At 45.2% G+C, this 18,468-nt stretch overlaps 1 protein-coding gene across 3 annotated transcripts in view; it reads right to left on the reverse strand.

The window, feature by feature from the left end:
• FHIT (fragile histidine triad diadenosine triphosphatase) overlaps nt 1-18,468 on the reverse strand; it is a 1,103,012-nt gene that overhangs the window by 162,663 nt on the left and 921,881 nt on the right. The gene's annotated exons all lie outside the window — the stretch shown is intronic.

Consider the following 18,468-nt stretch of genomic DNA (forward strand, 5'->3'; position numbering starts at 1 on the left):
CACCACCCTCCCACAAAAGCGTCTCTTCCTGGATGCAGTCACACTAGCTGCCTCCAAGAGGTGTGAGGTATTGTTGACATCAACTGCTCGACTAAGATTGGCCCTGTTGTACTATGGAGAGAGAGGGGCTGTATTTGATCATGAACTCCAGGGAAAGATGAGTAAATAAATAATTTCAAATAATGAAAACAAGGGGATAAAATTCGAAGTGAACCCCCATCATTTAATAATTATTACTGCTAAGAATCTCACACCTGAGCTTGTGGAGAGCTTAAGACTAACCTTGTGCATGAATAGACTGGCAAAGAGCAAGCCAGGCTACCACAGTGTATTTCTGCATCCAAGAAGAAGTGCTAAGGTGAATGCATATGCAGACCAACTGAGAGAAACTCCTACAGGATTGAAAGCCTTTTGCCAGCTGGCTCTAAATTCAATCAGGAAGCCTATCACAGATACTGCTAATTACCTATTTGTTTGCACCAGTACTAAGTCCCAAAGTTCAAATATGCCTCTCAATGAGAGAGCTAGAGAATGCGAGGGGGGGGGAAGGGCCGGGGGACAGAGAGAGAAAGAATTAAAGTCCAGCTGCAGCAGCCTGTCCATCTGTGGCCACAGCAGGAAACCTCACAATCTTTCTCTCAGATATCTCCACGGCACCCATCTGAGCCTATACTGGAAATTCTATCACAGCCATGGAATATTGAGCATTTATATAACGCTTTCCAATTTGAGCCTTTAACAGTTCCTCTCCTCTCCCCCAGTCCAGCAGCTAGCTAAGTATCGTTATCCGTTCACAGTGGGGACACTCGGATGCAGAGACCCAAACTCCTCCCTGGTGTAACTTCTCTGCAGTCAGTTAGAAACTCACTTCTCTCCCTGACTCCCTACATAGCATTAGGCACGTCATGTCAGTCAGTCTGGCCCAACTCCATCTTGGATTCAGCCCCATTGACTGCAGCAGCAGCTGTCCCAGGGAAATTCCTGTGACTTGTACAAAGGGAGATTCAGGAACTGGAGACAGCCATTCCCAGCAGGGAGCCACCCTCTGTGGGCTCCCCTGCCAGCAGGGAAGCCACATGAAGAGCATCAGGCCAAACTCCCATTTGCATGGGCTTTTCCATGAGGGAGGGGGCTACAAAATGGCTTTTCTTTCTCTTTTCCCTGCTCTCTCTCTCTCTTTTTGTAACCCGTTCCTGTATTTGTCATTGGGGAGGGACAGCAAAGGGTCCTAGTTGGACTAGGATTTAGTTGGGGATTGGTCCTGCTTTGAGCAGAGGGTTGGATTAGATGACCTCCCAAGGTCTCTTCCAACCCTAAACTTCTATGAGTCTACAACCAACTACAACCATCCCAATGTGTAGAAAGAATAGTAAATATGGCAGGCGACCAGCTTGGCTTAACAGTGAAATCCTTGCTGGTCTTAAACACAAAAAAGAGGCTTACAAGAAGTGGAAGATCGGACAAATGACCAGGGATGAGTATATAAATATTGCTCGGGCATGTAGGAATGGAATCAGGAAGGTTAAATCACACCTGGAGTTGCAGCTAGCGAGGGATGTTAAGAGTAACAAGAAGGGTTTCTTCAGGTATGTTGGCAATAAGAAGAAAGCCAATGAAAATGTGTGCCCCTTACTAAATGAGGGAGGCAACCTAGTGACGGAGGATGTGGAAAAAACTAACGTACTCAATGCTTTTTTTGCCTCTGTCTTCACGAACAAGGTCAGCTCCCAGACTACTGCACTGGGCAGCACAGCATGGAGAGGAGGTGGCCAGCCCTCTGTGAAGGAAGAAGTGGTTCGGGACTATTTAGAAAAACTGGATGTGCACAAGTCCATGGGGCCGGATGTGTTGCATCCGAGAGTGCTAAAGGAATTGGCGGATGTGATTGCAGAGCCATTGGCCATTATCTTTGAAAACTCATGGCGATCGGGGGAAGTCCTGGAAGATTGGAAAAAGGCTAATGTAGTGCCCATCTTTAAAAAAGGGAAGAAGGAGGATCCAGGGAACTACAGGCCAGTCAGCCTCACCTCAGTCCCCGGAAAAATCATGGAGCAGGTCCTCAAGGAATCAATTCTGAAGCACTTACATGAGAGGAAAGTGATCAGGAATAGTCAGCATGGATTCACCAAGGGAAAGTTATGTCTGACTAATCTAATTGCCTTCTATGATGAGATAACTGGTTCTGTGGATGAAGGGAAAGCAGTGGACGTGTTATTCCTTGACTTTAGCAAAGCTTTTGACACGGTCTCCCACAGTATTCTTGCCAGCAAGTTAAAGAAGTATGGGCTGGATGGATGCACTACAAGGTGGGTAGAAAGTTGGCTAGATTGTCGGGCTCAACGGGTAGTGATCAATGGCTCCATGTCTAGTTGGCAGCTGGTATCTAGCCGAGTGCCCCAAGGGTCAGCCCTGGGGCCGGTTTTGTTCAATATCTTCATTAATGATCTGGAGGATGGTGTGGATTACACCCTCAGCAAGTTTGCAGACAACACTAAACTGGGAGGAGAGGTAGATACACTGGAGGGTAGGGATAGGATACAGAGGGACCTAGACAAATTGGAAGATTGGGCCAAAAGAAATCTGATGAGGTTCAACAAGGACAAGTGCAGAGTCCTGCACTTAGGACGAAAGAATCCCACGCACCGCTACAGACTAGGGACCGAATGGCTCGGCAGAAGTACTGCAGAAAAGGACCTAGAGGTTACAGTGGACGAGAAGCTGGATATGAGTCAACAGTGTGCCCTTGTTGCCAAGAAGGCCAATGGCATTTTGGGGTGTATAAGTAGGGGCATTGCCAGCAGATCGAGGGACGTGATTGTTCCCCTCTATTCGGCATTGGTTAGGCCTCATCTGGAGTACTGTGTCCAGTTTTGGGCCCCACATTACAAGAAGGATGTGGAGAAATTGGAGAGAGTCCAGCGAAGGGTAACAAAAATGATTAGGGGACTGGAACACATGGCTTATGAGGAGAGGCTGAGGGAACTGGGATTGTTTAGTCTACGGAAGAGAAGAATGAGGGGGGATTTGATAGCTGCTTTTAACTACCTGAAAGGTGGATCCAAAGAGGATGGATCTAGACTATTCTCAGTGATAGCAGATGATAGGACAAGGAGTAATGGTCTCAAGTTGCAGTGGGGGAGGTTTAGGTTGGATATTAGGAAAAACTTTTTCACTTGGAGGGTGGTGAAACACTGGAATGCGTTACCTAGGGAGGTGGTGGAATCTCCTTCCCTAGAAGTTTTTAAGGTCAGGCTTGACAAAGCCCTGGCTGGGATGATTTAGTTGGGATTGGTCCTGCTCTGGGCAGGGGGTTGGACTAGATGGCCTCCAGAGGTCCCTTCCAACTCTGTTATTCTATGATTCTATGATACAAATCCTCATATGCAGTGCCTAGATACGGCCGAGCTAGGGGCACCAGAAACAGCCCTGAGTACTTTGTGCAAAGCGTTATACGGATTTTGCCCCGGTATCACTTGCTGAGTTGCAAATCAACCCCCAGTGATGAACTGCCGCAAGATTTTTAGAACACATGGCTCAAGTGTAGATTGAAGCCCAAAATCAAAATAGTTTTGCCTATTTGTTTGGTAGGAAATTTACACACTGTGATATGGTGTTAGCTTCAGTCCATAAGAAGCCTTTGCTCACTGGAATAGAGAAAAGTTACAGAAAAAGTTTCAGTTAACAAGGTAGTCTGAATACCTCTCCCTTTTTTCCTAGACTGCCCTAGAGAAAGCTGAGGAATACCCTATTGTTTATGCTGAAAACTATGGAGAAAAATAATAATCAGGTTACAGCTGAAGATGCTTTTTGTAGGTTAAAACCTGTTTTTTGAGTAATACATCAGTGATAGTGTACTGATAGTTTATTATACTAATATATCATGAAAATGATAGTGCGGGTATGATGTATGAGTGCAATACATCATCTGGGCATCATTTCTCTGATGATCTATTGCTCAGAACCACACTGCAAGCTGAAAGTTGCTCATTGGTGCCACTGGGCCTTCAATTTTACATTTGGAAAATTAAGGCTTTTTAAGAGAATGGAGCTTAAAGGTTGTGCTGGAAATTTCACGAGACTAGAAAGCTTTTGGGGTGCTCTTTCGATTTAAAATATACACTATATTCTGTAAATAACCTGCCATTCAATTTCTTTCCTCCTGGAACATACAGGTCTTGATATTTACCTGACACAGGTAAGTTTGAATGCATTTCTGTCCATTTGTCTATAGCCTTATATCAGCTAGCTAGTGGTAGATAAAGACAAACAGAGCTATTTTTAATAGTCATTTTAATTTCTGTGGAAAAGTGTCCCAAGGTGTATTTGGGATAGGTACTATATATGACAGTGACAGACAATCTGGGCAGTTCAAGTAGGAACATGATACAAACCTTATTGAAGTCAATGGAAAGGTGCCTATTGATTTCAATGGACTTGGAATCAAGCTCTCAGACTGAAAAAAGCAGTAAGATACAGTGCACGATGACTTGCATTGTAAATGTTTCCTGATGTGACCCTCTACTCAGGAAGGTTGCCTACTATTAGAATTAAAAAGGAGAAACACAAAAGATATAGAATCATAGAATCATAGAATATCAGGGTTGGAAGGAACCTCAGGAGGTCATCTAGTCCAACCCCCTGCTCAAAGCAGGACCAATCCCCAACTAACTTATCCCAGCCAGGGCTTTCTCAAGCCTGACCTTAAAAATATCTTAAGGAAGGAGATTCCACCACCTCCCTAGGTAACTCATTCCAGTGTTTCACCACCCTCCTAGTGAAAAAGTTTTTCCTAATATCCAACCTAAACCTCCCCCACTGCAACTTGAGACCATTACTCCTTTTTCTGTCATCAGCTACCACTGAGAACTGTCTAGATCCATCCTCTTTGGAACCCCCTTTCAGGTAGTTGAAAGCAGCTATCAAATCCCCCCTTTTTTAATATGCCAATTGTATTAAAAAAACCCAACCCCCACCCACATTTATACCAGCATCTGGGCCACTTAAAAGCAGTAGGACAATTTCATGGTTTGATCACCTTTACTATTTGCATTATGTCTTTATGGAACGTGATATGTTGTAGAACAAAATCTATCTACCATATTTAAAAACCAAGGGGTATGTTGTTTGGACAAGGTAACCATGACCAAGTAAGAAAGCAGGCGTTTGACTGCAGATATCCCAGATATGTTGGGGGTTTTTTGGCTCTGAAAAGAACACAGAGGACAATCTGAATTCTCCCGACTGTTTGTGTAATAGAGTCAAGCAGGAGCACTGAGGTGCAATTACATCTGAAGGAGTTTCCTTCTCTTCTGCTTGCCTGAGAAAATCAGGGGATAAAATAGCAGCGTGGACCTGGAGGTGCCATGTCGTGAGAAATATCTGGGACAGGGAACTTACGCCATCTTTAATTTGCCTTCCAATTTAACAGCCTTCTGGGTGGGGTTTTTTTGTTTTTTTTTTGTTCTTAATTTTTTCTTTCACTAAGGCCTTGATCCAGCAAGGCCCTTAAGCACAGGCTCAGCTGCAGCATGTGAATAGAACCATCAAGTTGATTGATTCCAGAGGACAAGTCACATGCTGGAAATTACGCACGTGCTTTAGTGCGTTGCTGGATAGGGGTCTACATTTGGTTATCGGACTCCACCGGACAGCCAAAGACTATGTGCCAGATCTTCCTGTGTGCCCTGGCTTCTCTGAGAGGCTCCAATGGCACAGAACATCCCTACAATATGCTGCAGAGCCATCTGAAGTTTCTCCCTGGCCACAAAGACAGAGTGGGCCTGTGTATAGAGCACTCGACTGGGGCCCTGTCCTATACCAGTCAGGCTTCTGCCGCTTACATTGGGCAAGTCACTTAACATCGCCATACTTCAGTTTCTCCTCCCACCCTTCATCAGTCTTGTCTCTTTAAATCACAAGTTTTTCATGGCAGGAAGTGTTTCTTTACAGCGCAGCACAAAACAACCCTGATTTCATTTGGGGCCTCTAGGCACTCCTGTAATAGAAATAATAAATAATAAAAGCAGCTCATGCACCTCCCTCCTATCTACAGCCTGGGGCGAGGGCTATGACCAGTGGCATCCCTATGTCTGGGATCCCTGAACTGCACTCTAGGGCCATGGGCAGATGGCATAACATAGAGCAGACCTGAAGTTGCTCTACTTTACACAGGTAAAACTGGCCAAATGGCTTCCAGAATAGGGAGGGAAGATGAGAAGATAGGGTGGAAAGGTGGCTTTTAACTTCCTTCCTGAGCTGCGGCTGAGTTACGCTCAGGAGCCGGTCCTATGTCTTCTTTGCCTATAAAATACGACGCAATGTCAGATTAGGTTACTTGCTGGCCTCAGAGCCTTGTATCAGGTTCACGAGGTTCTCTTCCAGTGAATTTAGCTCTGGGGAGAGGTAACAGATCGACAGCCCTTGGAAGCTGAGGTCCAATCTGAATTCATAAAAAAAGTGCAGTCGGGGGAGCAATCGTGCTCATGCTCCTCCTGCCCGCCCCAGAGTAATTAACGTGCCCCACTCTTTTTTGGAAGGGCCACAATTAGCAAAGAGAACCGGTCAATCTCTAGATCCTATGCCCTTCCCTCAGCCCTGCCCCACTCCGCCAAACAGTTTCAATCACTGCTGAGCTGTATTTTCTTTTTCTTAAAAAGTGATCTTTGATTTCACATGACTTTGATACAACAATCCATAGTCCTGACGTCAGGACAGAGATGAGTGAACATACACCGGCGGTGCTCGGTGTGTTTAGCTACTGCTTTTGTTTCTGTTCGGATTCGGCACAGGGAACCATAACTACGTTCCAAACACCAGTGTGTGCCAGTCACAGAAGAAATCCTCCAAATGCTCCTTTTTTACGACCTTCAGAAAGTAATGCTTTTTAGACTGCAAGCTCTCTAGGGCAGGGACTGCCCCCCCTTACCTTTGAAAAGTACCTACCACATTTTAAGTGCTCCCTCAATATGAAGAATGATCAATAAACAGCAGTTACTAATGGTGAGATTTATCAGGCTGCATGACAGGAAGCAGTGACAGCCCCATCACTTGACACCCAGAATGCCCTGTAAGAAACAAGCCTGCATGGGCAAGGGAACTGACTAGATCCAGCAGGTCTTTGCCACCTCCAACATTCGTGTTTCAATGAAGAAGTCTTAGGCTCAGAACTATGCAAAGTTTTCAATGTGACTTTGGAAGTGGCAGGCTGCCTAGGTCATTCAAGAGTGCGCTAATCTCTCTAATATTGAAATCTGGCAAAGAGGCAGGCGTTTGTAGGAATTATACCTCTAAAGGAGAGTTCCAGTGAGCAACAGCTGTAAAATATTTGCAAAAATCTTAGCCAAGAAAACTGAAGCCTGTTTTCCTAGAGATAATCCATCCTGCTCAGGTGAGTTTTGTTTTAATATTATAGGCCATGCACAGAGTGATGCCTATAGCTAAGGTGGTGTGTGTGTGTGTATATATATATATATATATATATATAGAAATATGTTTGAATAGCCGATCAGTCTAACTTGCACTAGTTACAGAAATGTCTGTTGATAGGCTAGAAATAGCTTGCAGAAGTGGATGTTGAAGGTGATTTTGTCAACAGATGGAATGCTAAAGACAGGTGTTGAATCAGCCATCATTAACATATGGCACCGTGAAGGATATAGAAGATCCCTGTACTATTTTATGACTATTATGTGTGCCATTTGCCTGGTTGTTATACGGCTCGTTGCAGGGCTACAAGGATAACTTCCAACAGGAAAGGAAACAATCACCCAGCTAAGAGTTTGTAGCGCTCATCAGGGGCTATTAACTGTAATAAGTTACATCCAACCACCACTGGTGGGATGCATAAACTGGTTCAGGAGGCCAAGGACAAGGGAACAGGAACCCTGAAGACAGAGAGGGAAACACAAGGGTGGCATGGGGCAGACTGTCCCCCCAGACCCAGAAGTGGGGGTGTCTGGATGAGCTAAGCCTATCTACATTTTGGTAAAACAAGGTGTGAGAGGTAATATCCTTTATTGGACCAACTTCTGTTGGTGAGAGAGGCAAGCTTTCAAGCCACACAGAACTGAGAACCTTTCTCAGACCTGAAGAAGAGCTCTGTGTGGCTTGAAAGCTCGTCTCTTTCACCAACAGAAGTTGGCCCAATAAAGGATATTACCTCACCCACCATCTCTCTCTAATATCCTGGGACTGACATAGCTACAACTACACTGCATATAGATTTAGGTTAGACAATTGCTCACAGGCCCTCTGTGCTTTTAATCCGTTTCTCTTGTTACGCTTTGATTCCTTCTGGTTTGTCTCACTGTATTCTCACATCGGTCACAGGCCCCAAAGGGAAGCCTCAGAGGGCAGCCAAATCCACTTGGGCCTGCTCTGCAATCACAGCTGGTATCCGGGGTTTGCAGTCAAGGACCCAGTCTGGAGTGAAAGAAAGGTGAGATTCCACTGAGGCAGGTGGAGGCTCAGAGCCTGTCCCCTGTGCAGGCTGCACTCTCCGGCGGTCAGAGGTACAGCTAGCCCTGATCTGTGACAAGCATTACAACCTTCCTGGCAGATAAAGGCACTGATCAGGAGAAGCCACTTTCCCACTCCTTACTTAGCTGTACTCTGCCACCTGCGATATGCCTCAGGCGCAACGTTACAATCAAAGGGACTGTGGTTGGGAAAAAAGCCCAGTTTTGCTGACAGCACTTTCTTGTTTGCTTGAGAACTTCTGCCGTCCATTCCAAAGACACTGGATTTTACAGGAGGAGAAAAAGCTTCTCCTGACAAGAGTCACAGCAAAAATTCCAGAATAATATCCAGCCTCTGAGTAAGACTGAGAGCGGGCGACAAAGGGTAACACACACAATACTTAGATAGCAATATGAAAAATAGGGCAATTCTCCCTTCTTGTAAATTGGTCTTCCCATAGCATATCCATTTGTTACTCTTGACTAACTACTTGATTAGCTGGCCCTGTAACAAAAGCACTTTATAAAAGAAAGTTCTGAACACCAGTAGGTAGTTAGTTACTAGAAAAAGCTCTCTCTACTGGCCCATAAAAATATGTAGCATTATCTGTCAGTTAGTAGGTTTAGTAAAGTAGTTGTTATGCAATGCAAACAACGTCAAAAGTGCAGCCCTTCCCATTCATCAGCTTCTAGCAAGCCCCACCTCCGTAGGTCTAGAGACCAGGCATCTACAAATTCTTGGTTGGTCACCCACCCCCAGCACTGGTTTTCCCAGGGAATGATCCTATAGCTGGAATAATGCTCAAGAAGGAGAGAGAGAGAGAGAGAGAAGTGAGGGAGCCAGCAGTGGCAAAAGGACACCCTGAAACAGCCACTCTGTGTAAGATGAAATGTGGATGGATTTTAAAAATACTACAGAGGAAGAAGCAGCAGCGGGATCTGGCCCCAGCCTAGAAGTGGGGGTTGGGTAACCCTGTTACATTGACCCCAACCACTGCCTCCTTTCCCCCTTGCTGAGCTCCCCAGTAGTCACACGTGGGCTCTCATGCAGCAAATAACAACCTTACTCAGAGTCTGGTTTATTAAAAGAATGTTAAACCGGTTTATCCCTGCCTCTGCCATCCCTATAGCCCCTTGCTGGGATCAATAGCTCCTTCCCAAAACCCAGATCCTGTCACCTGATGCTTTCTACAGCATCTTAAGGATTCTGCCCTTGTCCATCACAGCAGGTAACTCCAATCAGACCTTTCTATCTAGCTGGTATGAAGAGCCCCTTCCCAAGTCCTCTCTAACCCAGCATCTCCTTCCCTGGTCCCTCTGCCTGGGAGAGCTTTCACCAAGCTGTCTTCTTCTCAGCAAACTCCTTGAACCCTCATTAGCTGCCCTTGTATTTCCCATCAGGCCTGGGTCCTGGTCACAGGCTCCCATCACAGGGTGCCGGCACTGAGAGGCAGAATCAGCCCTAGTGGCTCACCAGTAACAGAGAGGTCACAGGCATGGGTTGCAGGGAGGACAGTGGTGCTTTCAGCAGTGAGAGAGCGCAGAGGAGAGAGGGAAAGCTTGGAGGGGAAGATACTGAGTCTAGTATTGGTCATTTAGGCGTAAAATGATGGTGAGACATGCAGGAGATGTCAGACGTGCAGGGGGGATTGGATTAAGGGAGACAGGCTGGCAGTTGAAAGTTAGAGTTTGAGAGTCATCCAAACAGAGATGGCAGCTGAAGCTTTGTGAGAGCATGGGATCACCTAGAGAAAGGGTGTGGAGACAGAAGAGGACCAGGGAAACAGCCCTGTGGGAGAATGGGGGAGATCTCCAAGCAAGTCACATGATGCTTTTGCTTTCTCCTTGCTTCCAAGGACTCAGCTGCAGGGTTGTACTCAGACAGTTAACCTGAGCAAAAAGAAAAGGAAAACTTGTGGCACCTTAGAGACTAACAGAGAACATGAAACAATGGGTGTTACCATACACACTGTAAGGAGAGTGATCAGGTAAGGTGAGCTATTCCAGCGGGTGGGGAGGGTGGGGGGGGAGAGACCCTTTTGTAGTGATAATCAAGGTGGGCCATTTGCTGGAAATGCTGATTATCACTACAAAAGGTTTTTTTTTTGTTTTTTAACCCCTCTCCTGCTGGTGATAGCTCACCTTACCTAATCACTCTCCTTACAGTGTGTACGGTAACACCCATTGTTTCATGTTCTCTGTGTATATAAAATCTCCCCACTGTATTTTCCACTGCATGCATCCGATGAAGTGAGCTGTAGCTCACAAAAGCTTATGCTCAAATAAATTGGTTAGTCTCTAAGGTGCCAGCAGTCCTCCTTTTCTTTTTGCAGATACAGACTAACACGGCTGCTACTCTTAAACCTAACCTGAGCAGCCACTCACACTGCTAGTTTTAGCACGCTAGCTAGATCAGAGCCAACATGTGTGTACATCTGCCAGAGCTGGGAATGCCACCTCCCAGTGCCAGCCTAGCCAGACCCTTAGTAGAGTATATTTTCAAACAGTTCCCACTGAGAGATTTATCAACTCAGAGATCCAGTGTCCTTGGTAAATAACTTACCTGTCGACGACTAGGAAAGGTTACAGAGAGGAGGTGTGGGTGGACCGGAACAAAGATCTCTAACACCATAATGATAGGAATTGAAGGGAAAAATAAACAAGAACCTTTTCAAACCACTCAAGAGCCGAGGTTAAAACTTGTACAGCACAGGGGAATGTTGAGCGTTTACTGGAGAGCAGCCAAAAAGCAAGAAACCTGGCATGAACATAACGATAATTAGCCCATGCAATAGCACCATTCACTTCAATGCGGGTGGGGGGTGGCCGTGTCCTACGGCACTGTCTCTCTGAGAGGTAACGAGGGACTGAGTGAAAGTGAACCGGGCCTGCAGCACTGCCTGTGAGCTGAAAGCAGTCACCTTGCTCCCTCACCCATGGCCCGAGGCTCAGCACTTAGGAATAACTCTGTGGAAGTCAACAAAGTATCACTGCCATAAAGCTGGGACAAGAGGAGGATCCGGCCCATGGATTCTTGCCATCTGCCACTCTGCATGAGCCATCTTATCACACCGTTCTGTCTCTGCAAGCTCTGGGGACTATTCCAGGATCATTTAAACAACCCAGGAGATAAGGCTGGGATGTCAACGATGCCTAAGGGAATCAGGCACCCAACTACCACTGAAATGCCACAGACACCAGTTATTTAATTCCCTGGGCTCCTTTCAAAATCCCAGCCTCCGGGAGCAAAGCCTCTCCTTTTAATGGGGTGAATGCTGCAATCCGGATCCCTGCAGCACTCCCCTTAACTCGGATTGCAGCCTCTGGGTGAGGAGGGAAGAGTTTGGCCCAATAAGAGGTATGTTCTGGTGTTACTTTTAACCAGAGGTACTCTCCCGTATGTGCATGCAGAGTAAACGACTATGCCCTTAACGCGAGCAAGGGCTGCAGCCAAAGGACGTTGATTTCAGCAGGTTTCCCTTCCCACCAGAGCGAGAAAATGCAGGGACTGTCTGTCCTGTCATTCAGCTCCTTTGTGCCACTACAGGGGTGCAAAGGGGCTGGATTCTGGCTGCAAATACCCAGCAGAGAATGTTCAACAGAGGGGGAAGTCCCTGCGGTGCATCTGAGCTGGGTCTAAGCCCTGCACTTCTGCCCCCCCAGGAGCCATTTTAAGAATTGTTAGGTCAGGGGCTTGCCCTGAGGGTCAGGAAGCCAAATCAATTCCTGGCCACATCCTGCACTGTGCCAGTTGGAGATGTGGTACAGCACTGCCCCATTGTGTTTACTTTATTGTCAAGCAGTCACAATGCTGTAGAGTATCTTCTACCCAAGGATCTCAAACCAGTCTCCAAATAGCAAAGAATTGAAAACCTTGCTGCACCCATGTGAAACATCGTCTCCATTTTACAGATAAGGCACAGAAAGGTGAAGTGACTTGCCCAAGGTCCCACAGGAAGTCTGTGGCAGACTCAAGAACAGATCCTGGATCATCTGGCTCTCAGTCCCATGCCTTGCCCTAGATTAGTCTGTCTCCTTAATAGCTGTATTTCCCGCAAAACATTGGGATGCAAATTTAAACTGTGACTGCATATTCCCCCCCTCCCAAGTCTTTACTTACGCCTTGATGAATGCATATTGCCTTAACACTTGCCATACACATAATTACAGTTCTTTAATTTGTTTCAATAACATGTATTATAATAAACATTTACTGCTCCACGAATAAACATTGAAATGAAGCTCCTAATGGGGGTTATGTGTTTCGAAGCCATTCATGGCATCGGTAAAGTCTCTCCCTACACTTAATGAAAGCCATTTCCATAATCTGTGCATTATTGCTTAAGCCTCCCTTTAGGAATATTTTACAAAGTAAAATTTCTGTGAAATATTATCAGCCCAAAGAGAAAATGTTAAGAGGATTATCAAATTGTCCTGTTAAAGGGACAGTGCACGCTTTCATGTCCCTCCAGAGATGCTAACACACTAATTATGGGGAATGTGCTGGCTAATTATCTCACTGGTCCAGTGCATTATGTCTGTGTTTTTCACTTCAGAGACCTCGTTTAATGAAAAGAATGGGAGCCATCTAAAAGGTCAGATACAAAGGGCAATAAAATGCTCATTTATTTTCTAGCGCTAATCAGATACATTTCTGACCCCGGGAAAATCTTGTAAGGTTCAGCAGGCTCCAGGAGGTAAAGGTAGAGTGAAGAAACGAATGAGACATATTCCTGTCCAGACAGTCTGATACAGCTTAACTTGATCTAATTCATTCCATCCCATAACTAATATCCAGGGGCTGATCCTCACCTCATTGAAATAAGTGTGAGTTTGACCATTGACACTGATAACAGATGGACTTGGTACCTGAAATGAGATCTAAAGACCATTGATGTCAATGGAAAGACTCCAGAGGGCTTTCAGGTCCCTAGAGAATTAATAATGATCTCTCTTTCTCTCTCTCTCACACACACACACACAATATTTCTCCACATGCATAGGGACAGCTGAGCTAAGGGGTGAAATATACCTTGTCTCCACTAGAAGGAAATAAGAACATCCAAAATAGTTCTAACAGTCCAACCTCTCTTGAGGACAGGAGAGGGGATGGGAAAAATGGAGGGCCACCAGAGAAATTCAGTTGTAAATGGATTTACACAGGAGACAAAACAATTACTTGCTTATTTTGAGAGGGGGGATACGAATATCTCCTTTGGATGGTTATTTGTTACACAATTGTTGCAAGTATGTTCTAAAGGGGCAGGGGTTAGTTTCTGAGGGACTGAGGTATTGTTCATGCCTCCTTCCAGGCTCCTCTTCCATTCATCAGAGCTGGGAAAGAGGGGCTACTGCAAGGAAAAGGTAAGGATTTTCAGTGATGGTCCCTAAACCAAGCCCCACAACTCTGGGTGAATGAGGAAATGTCATTCAAGCTGCATTGCTTGTCATCACAGGATCAGTCAGTCCATTGGCCAAAACTCCCTAAGCTTTGTGTCAGTAATGAGTCCTCTTACATCCTTGAGAGCCACGTTGCCTTAGAACTAGTGAATATCTCTTTGCCTAGGTGCAACATACCCAAGACCAAATAGAGTTATTTATAATATAAAAACTACACCAAACAGCCATTGCTCCCTGAGCATAGGAATATTTTTCTGTTTTATTGCCAAGTCTGCACATTCATCTGAGCGCTTTAGCTGCTTCAGTGAAATCTTGTACATGTAAAATGATCTTCCTCTATAAAAAGCTGATTCTAGGCGATTTAGTATTTCAAAGATGGCAATTTATGTGACTGGAACAAAAAAAAATGTTAACAGAAACAGAATTTTACTTAATCAAAAATTCTTTAATGTTTCGGTGTGGTTTTCTTTTCATATTTTCCCTCCCACAGTACCAGCCTCTATCTTTCAGTTAGCTTGAAATAGAAGAACTTAACTAAATCGTGATTTTTATCTATTTGCGTATGTGTCATTTTCCAATCTAGTCCTCACCTTGTATTTAATGTGTTCTTAGAGTCATCATGTGCCAAGGTGCTGATCCTGCAATTGCTTGGACATATCCTCAACTTTAAGCCCCTGAAGTCAATGGAACTGCTCATACTCTTTAAAGTTAAGCAAATTTGCAAATTTGTGAGTGTTTGCTGGATCAGAGCCTATGTTTTCAAAAGGGCTGAGGCTGCCATCCCTTTTTACTAACACAGTTTGTATCCACAAAGGGCAAAACTCCTGTTTACTTCAATGGTGCAGGATCAGGCTCAAAATGAACTGCAATTGCAAATCTCAGTACTTGTACCTCTCGCCACCTGAGTTACATCTACAGTGAGGATGTTTGAGACTCGGTCAATCAGATCTATCCCCGTAGTTCAATTCTGGGTGCCAAATGCTGGCACAAATTGCATCTGCCAAAAGGAACATAAATCCTTTAAATCGGTCATCTTGGGCCTGATCCAAAGCTCACTGAAATGAATGGAAAGATTCATTGACTTTAGTGAGCTTTGGATCAGCCCCTGAAGAACAGCAGGGTGTCCGCACCAGTGTTACCTCAGGTTTGTGGTGTTGTTTTGTTTGTGTTTTTTTTTTTATCAAGGGCAAGCTCTCTCAAAGGTCTCGAAAAATCAATCTCTACACATTACTGAGTTGAGACTAGCAGCAATGAGAGTTAACATCCAAAGAAGGAAGGATCTCATCTCCCAAACTGATGGTGCAAATGCTCATTCACTCTTGTGCTGCTCTAGCAGCAGGAGATTTCTTCTTACTGTACTTCGCATTTGGCCTGAATCTGCTCCATTAAAGTCAGTGGCAAAACTCCCATTATCTTCAATGGTGCAGAATCAGGTCCTTTCTGAGTTAAAGAAAGATGACATCAGAGCTGGCCAAAAATATGGAAGAATAATTACAAAAATTGTCCCAACATTTTGGGGGGGGAGGTTAATCCCAATTTTAAAACAGCTTTTTTCCCCAGGCAGCGTTTTGCAATCAGATGTTAACACATTTCATTTTTCTTTACCTTGTTCATATTAGACTCTAAACTCTTTTGGGCCAGGACTGCAATTTTCTTAAATGTCTGTACAGCACCTCACACAAAATGGCCTTGAGTCAGTCTAGGCCATTATGCCCTGTTACAATAACAATCAATACAAAGAAAGACATCATTCATTAGTAATTGGCGAAAAACAACACAGCCATTTCACTTTGCAGATTTAATTAAGGAAATGTATATCTGTTCAACCCTTCTTTATATTCATGAGCCATTTACAGGCAAATGGTACACTTAGTAACATAGCTCGTCTAGTGCACCCTAACCCTGATCCACATGAATTACCCCTAATTGGGAAAAGAGTTATTTCAAAATCATTTAAGCCTGAGAAGCGCTTTAAACCCTAGAACTCTGTAAGATTTCTAATAGACACTACAGTTTGCCAGGCTCCCAGCTGAGACTGCCAGACCTGATGTACTGGAGAACATTTGGTCCAAAATGCCCATTGGTTGCTGTGATGGAGGCCACATGGGCAGGAGGTCAGTAAATGTGGGCAGTTTATGATTATGTCCCTAAGTCATTTAACCTTCAGAATTAACATTGTGTGCACCTTGTCACTCAACAGGAGGCTGTACAAGCAGGTGAAAAGATAGATGTATATTCCTAATGACTGTTTAGGAGACTGCTGAGCTTTGGTCTGTGCTCATGTTGGTTCAGTTCATTAATGTAATTAACCAACAATCAATCTTTTTAAATTAGTTACACAAAAACAACCCTGCCAGATCAACTGACATGAAAGTGAGGTCACGTTTCGTTTCTGCACGATTTAACACCACACTGGAACAGAGTACGGGGCATTAGAAGCATGGCAAACTGGAGCCAAATTCATTTGAAGCTCTACAACTTAATTACAGTGTACAAAATCTGTGCAGCTGGTTTGGTGTTATTTTGCATGGACTTCCATGTTTGCAGGAAAACACCTTGGTGATCCAAAGAGCTCAAAGTAGTAAAGAATATCGAACATATGCTCTCAAATGCAAATGGTTAATCAGAAGATTATAGAAAACTGTTTCTTGTTAATGAAACAGAAAGTTGGTCCAAGCAGACGGCTTCACAGTTCCCCAGTGTTTGCACAAGACACAACACCACAGAGTTCTGATCGGCATCACCGAATTTAGAAAGAATCCTGACAAGTGGAGGAAAGTGACATCAAGAAAGCAGCTCCCTCGCTGAACCTGCTGTGAGTGCCTGGCCTCTTGATTTGGGCTCAAAGGAAAACTACAGGACAAATGAGACAGAAAATGGCTTTCACTGAACAAAAAGTGATCTACAAAAAGCTAAATTATGATTCTGAGCAAGGGATAAGGACAGAGCAGGAGCAGACTGAGACTCTGAGAATCACACTGTACTCCTCTGGCTCTCGGGATGAGGGGTGGGGAAGGCCTCTGCTAGGCCTACACCTGGTGCAACATATATCCCTTGGGGAGCTGGCTGGCATGTTGCCAAGGTGACCAAGTCTCCATCCATTTCCCCAGCTCCTTCCCACTTGTTCCCAGTGCGTGCATGGGGGATGAGGCAGCTCTTCCCCGCACACAGCTAACCATAATATGAACGGGTCAACCGAGCACTGGGCTCAGGGGAACCAGGAAACCGATCCCCACACTTTCCATTTGCAGCCCTCTCTGTGCCCACTCCAATGAACACACAAGTTCTTGCACCAAATGGAATGCACACACTCCTATTCTGCAAGGTGCAAGGCAGGTAACTGGGGATTATTTTCCAGATGCAACACATCTGCACCCCTATAGGTGGGTGCACCAGCCGGCTAATTTTAGGCTAGTAGGCAGTTTGCTTTTTAACCCTTACAACTTAACCTGCGTTAAGATGCTCTTCACTTCTCCCAGCAGGCTGGGTTTGGAATTCATCCTCATGTTCACCCATTAAGCCAGCATCTGGCTCATCTTCATCCCTCACACTGACTGAGCGGATCTGATTGCTTCCACTGGGTATAACAGGAAGTGTTTTGCTGAGACCAGGTCTGATCTCTGGTTGAAACAGTCATATAGGGAATATGCAGAAGTGAATTCATCACTTAGGAAGCAGCATGCTGGGAAAGTTTGTCAAGAGCCTGCGAACTGCTGAGCCCCTCCTGCAAAGCCTGGGTGCCTGCAAATGCCGCCTGGCTGTGTCAGCTTTGCAGAGTCAGGGCATCCACAAGGCCCACTGAAGTCAATGGATGCTGCAGGGGCCCTTTGATTGTCACTTTAAATGAAATACTGAGCGCAAAGAGTGAGAAAGTCAAGAGTGGGAATCGAGGGGGGAGGGCTGATTCTTGGGGCTGGGGAAGGAGATGCGGGTAAATAGTCACAGATTTTAAGGCCAGATGGGACCACCAGATCAACCCCTCTGACCGCCTGTATATCACAGGCCAGCAACATGAGGCAGCACCCACACACCAAGCCCCAAAGAGGGACTGCGAACCTTCATCCTATTTCTAAAATGGTGCGTACGTTAGCATGAGAGCCAAGGATGCAATCTGCTCCGGGAAGGAACACAAGAACTGGCACTTTAAGCATCCCCCACCTTCTGCAATGCTGCTTCAGTAAAACACCGCAGCGGGAGCCTCTGGAAACAGAACTGAGGCAGACGTAAACGAGGTTAGAATTAATAGCCGTGGGTACCGTTAATGAAAGTCGCCTTGGCCAGTCCGAGCAGCTTTCGCCCAGTAGGATTTTCTAAGTTTTCACATGCAAAAGAAAAAGCACACTCAAGGAATTCACAGAAGGAAGAAGCAGCATATCATCAGTTTATGCTGCCTTATGAAAATGCTCAGACTCTCTAAAGCAGCATACCTCCATCAGCAAAAAGATGAGGCATTTATCCTGACTACAGCTGATTTGTTAGCACATAGCTACTTCATTGCACTAGCCTGCTGGTAGATAGAACTGCAACTGTGTGTCATAGGCCCTATACGGCTAATCACGAATGGAGTTTGTCCCTGAAGGCTCAGGACCTGTGCTTTTCAAGCAGGAGGGTT

This window comes from Eretmochelys imbricata, chromosome 7 (assembly GCF_965152235.1).
Source record: "Eretmochelys imbricata isolate rEreImb1 chromosome 7, rEreImb1.hap1, whole genome shotgun sequence".
In the NCBI taxonomy this organism is placed as follows: domain Eukaryota; kingdom Metazoa; phylum Chordata; order Testudines; family Cheloniidae; genus Eretmochelys; species Eretmochelys imbricata.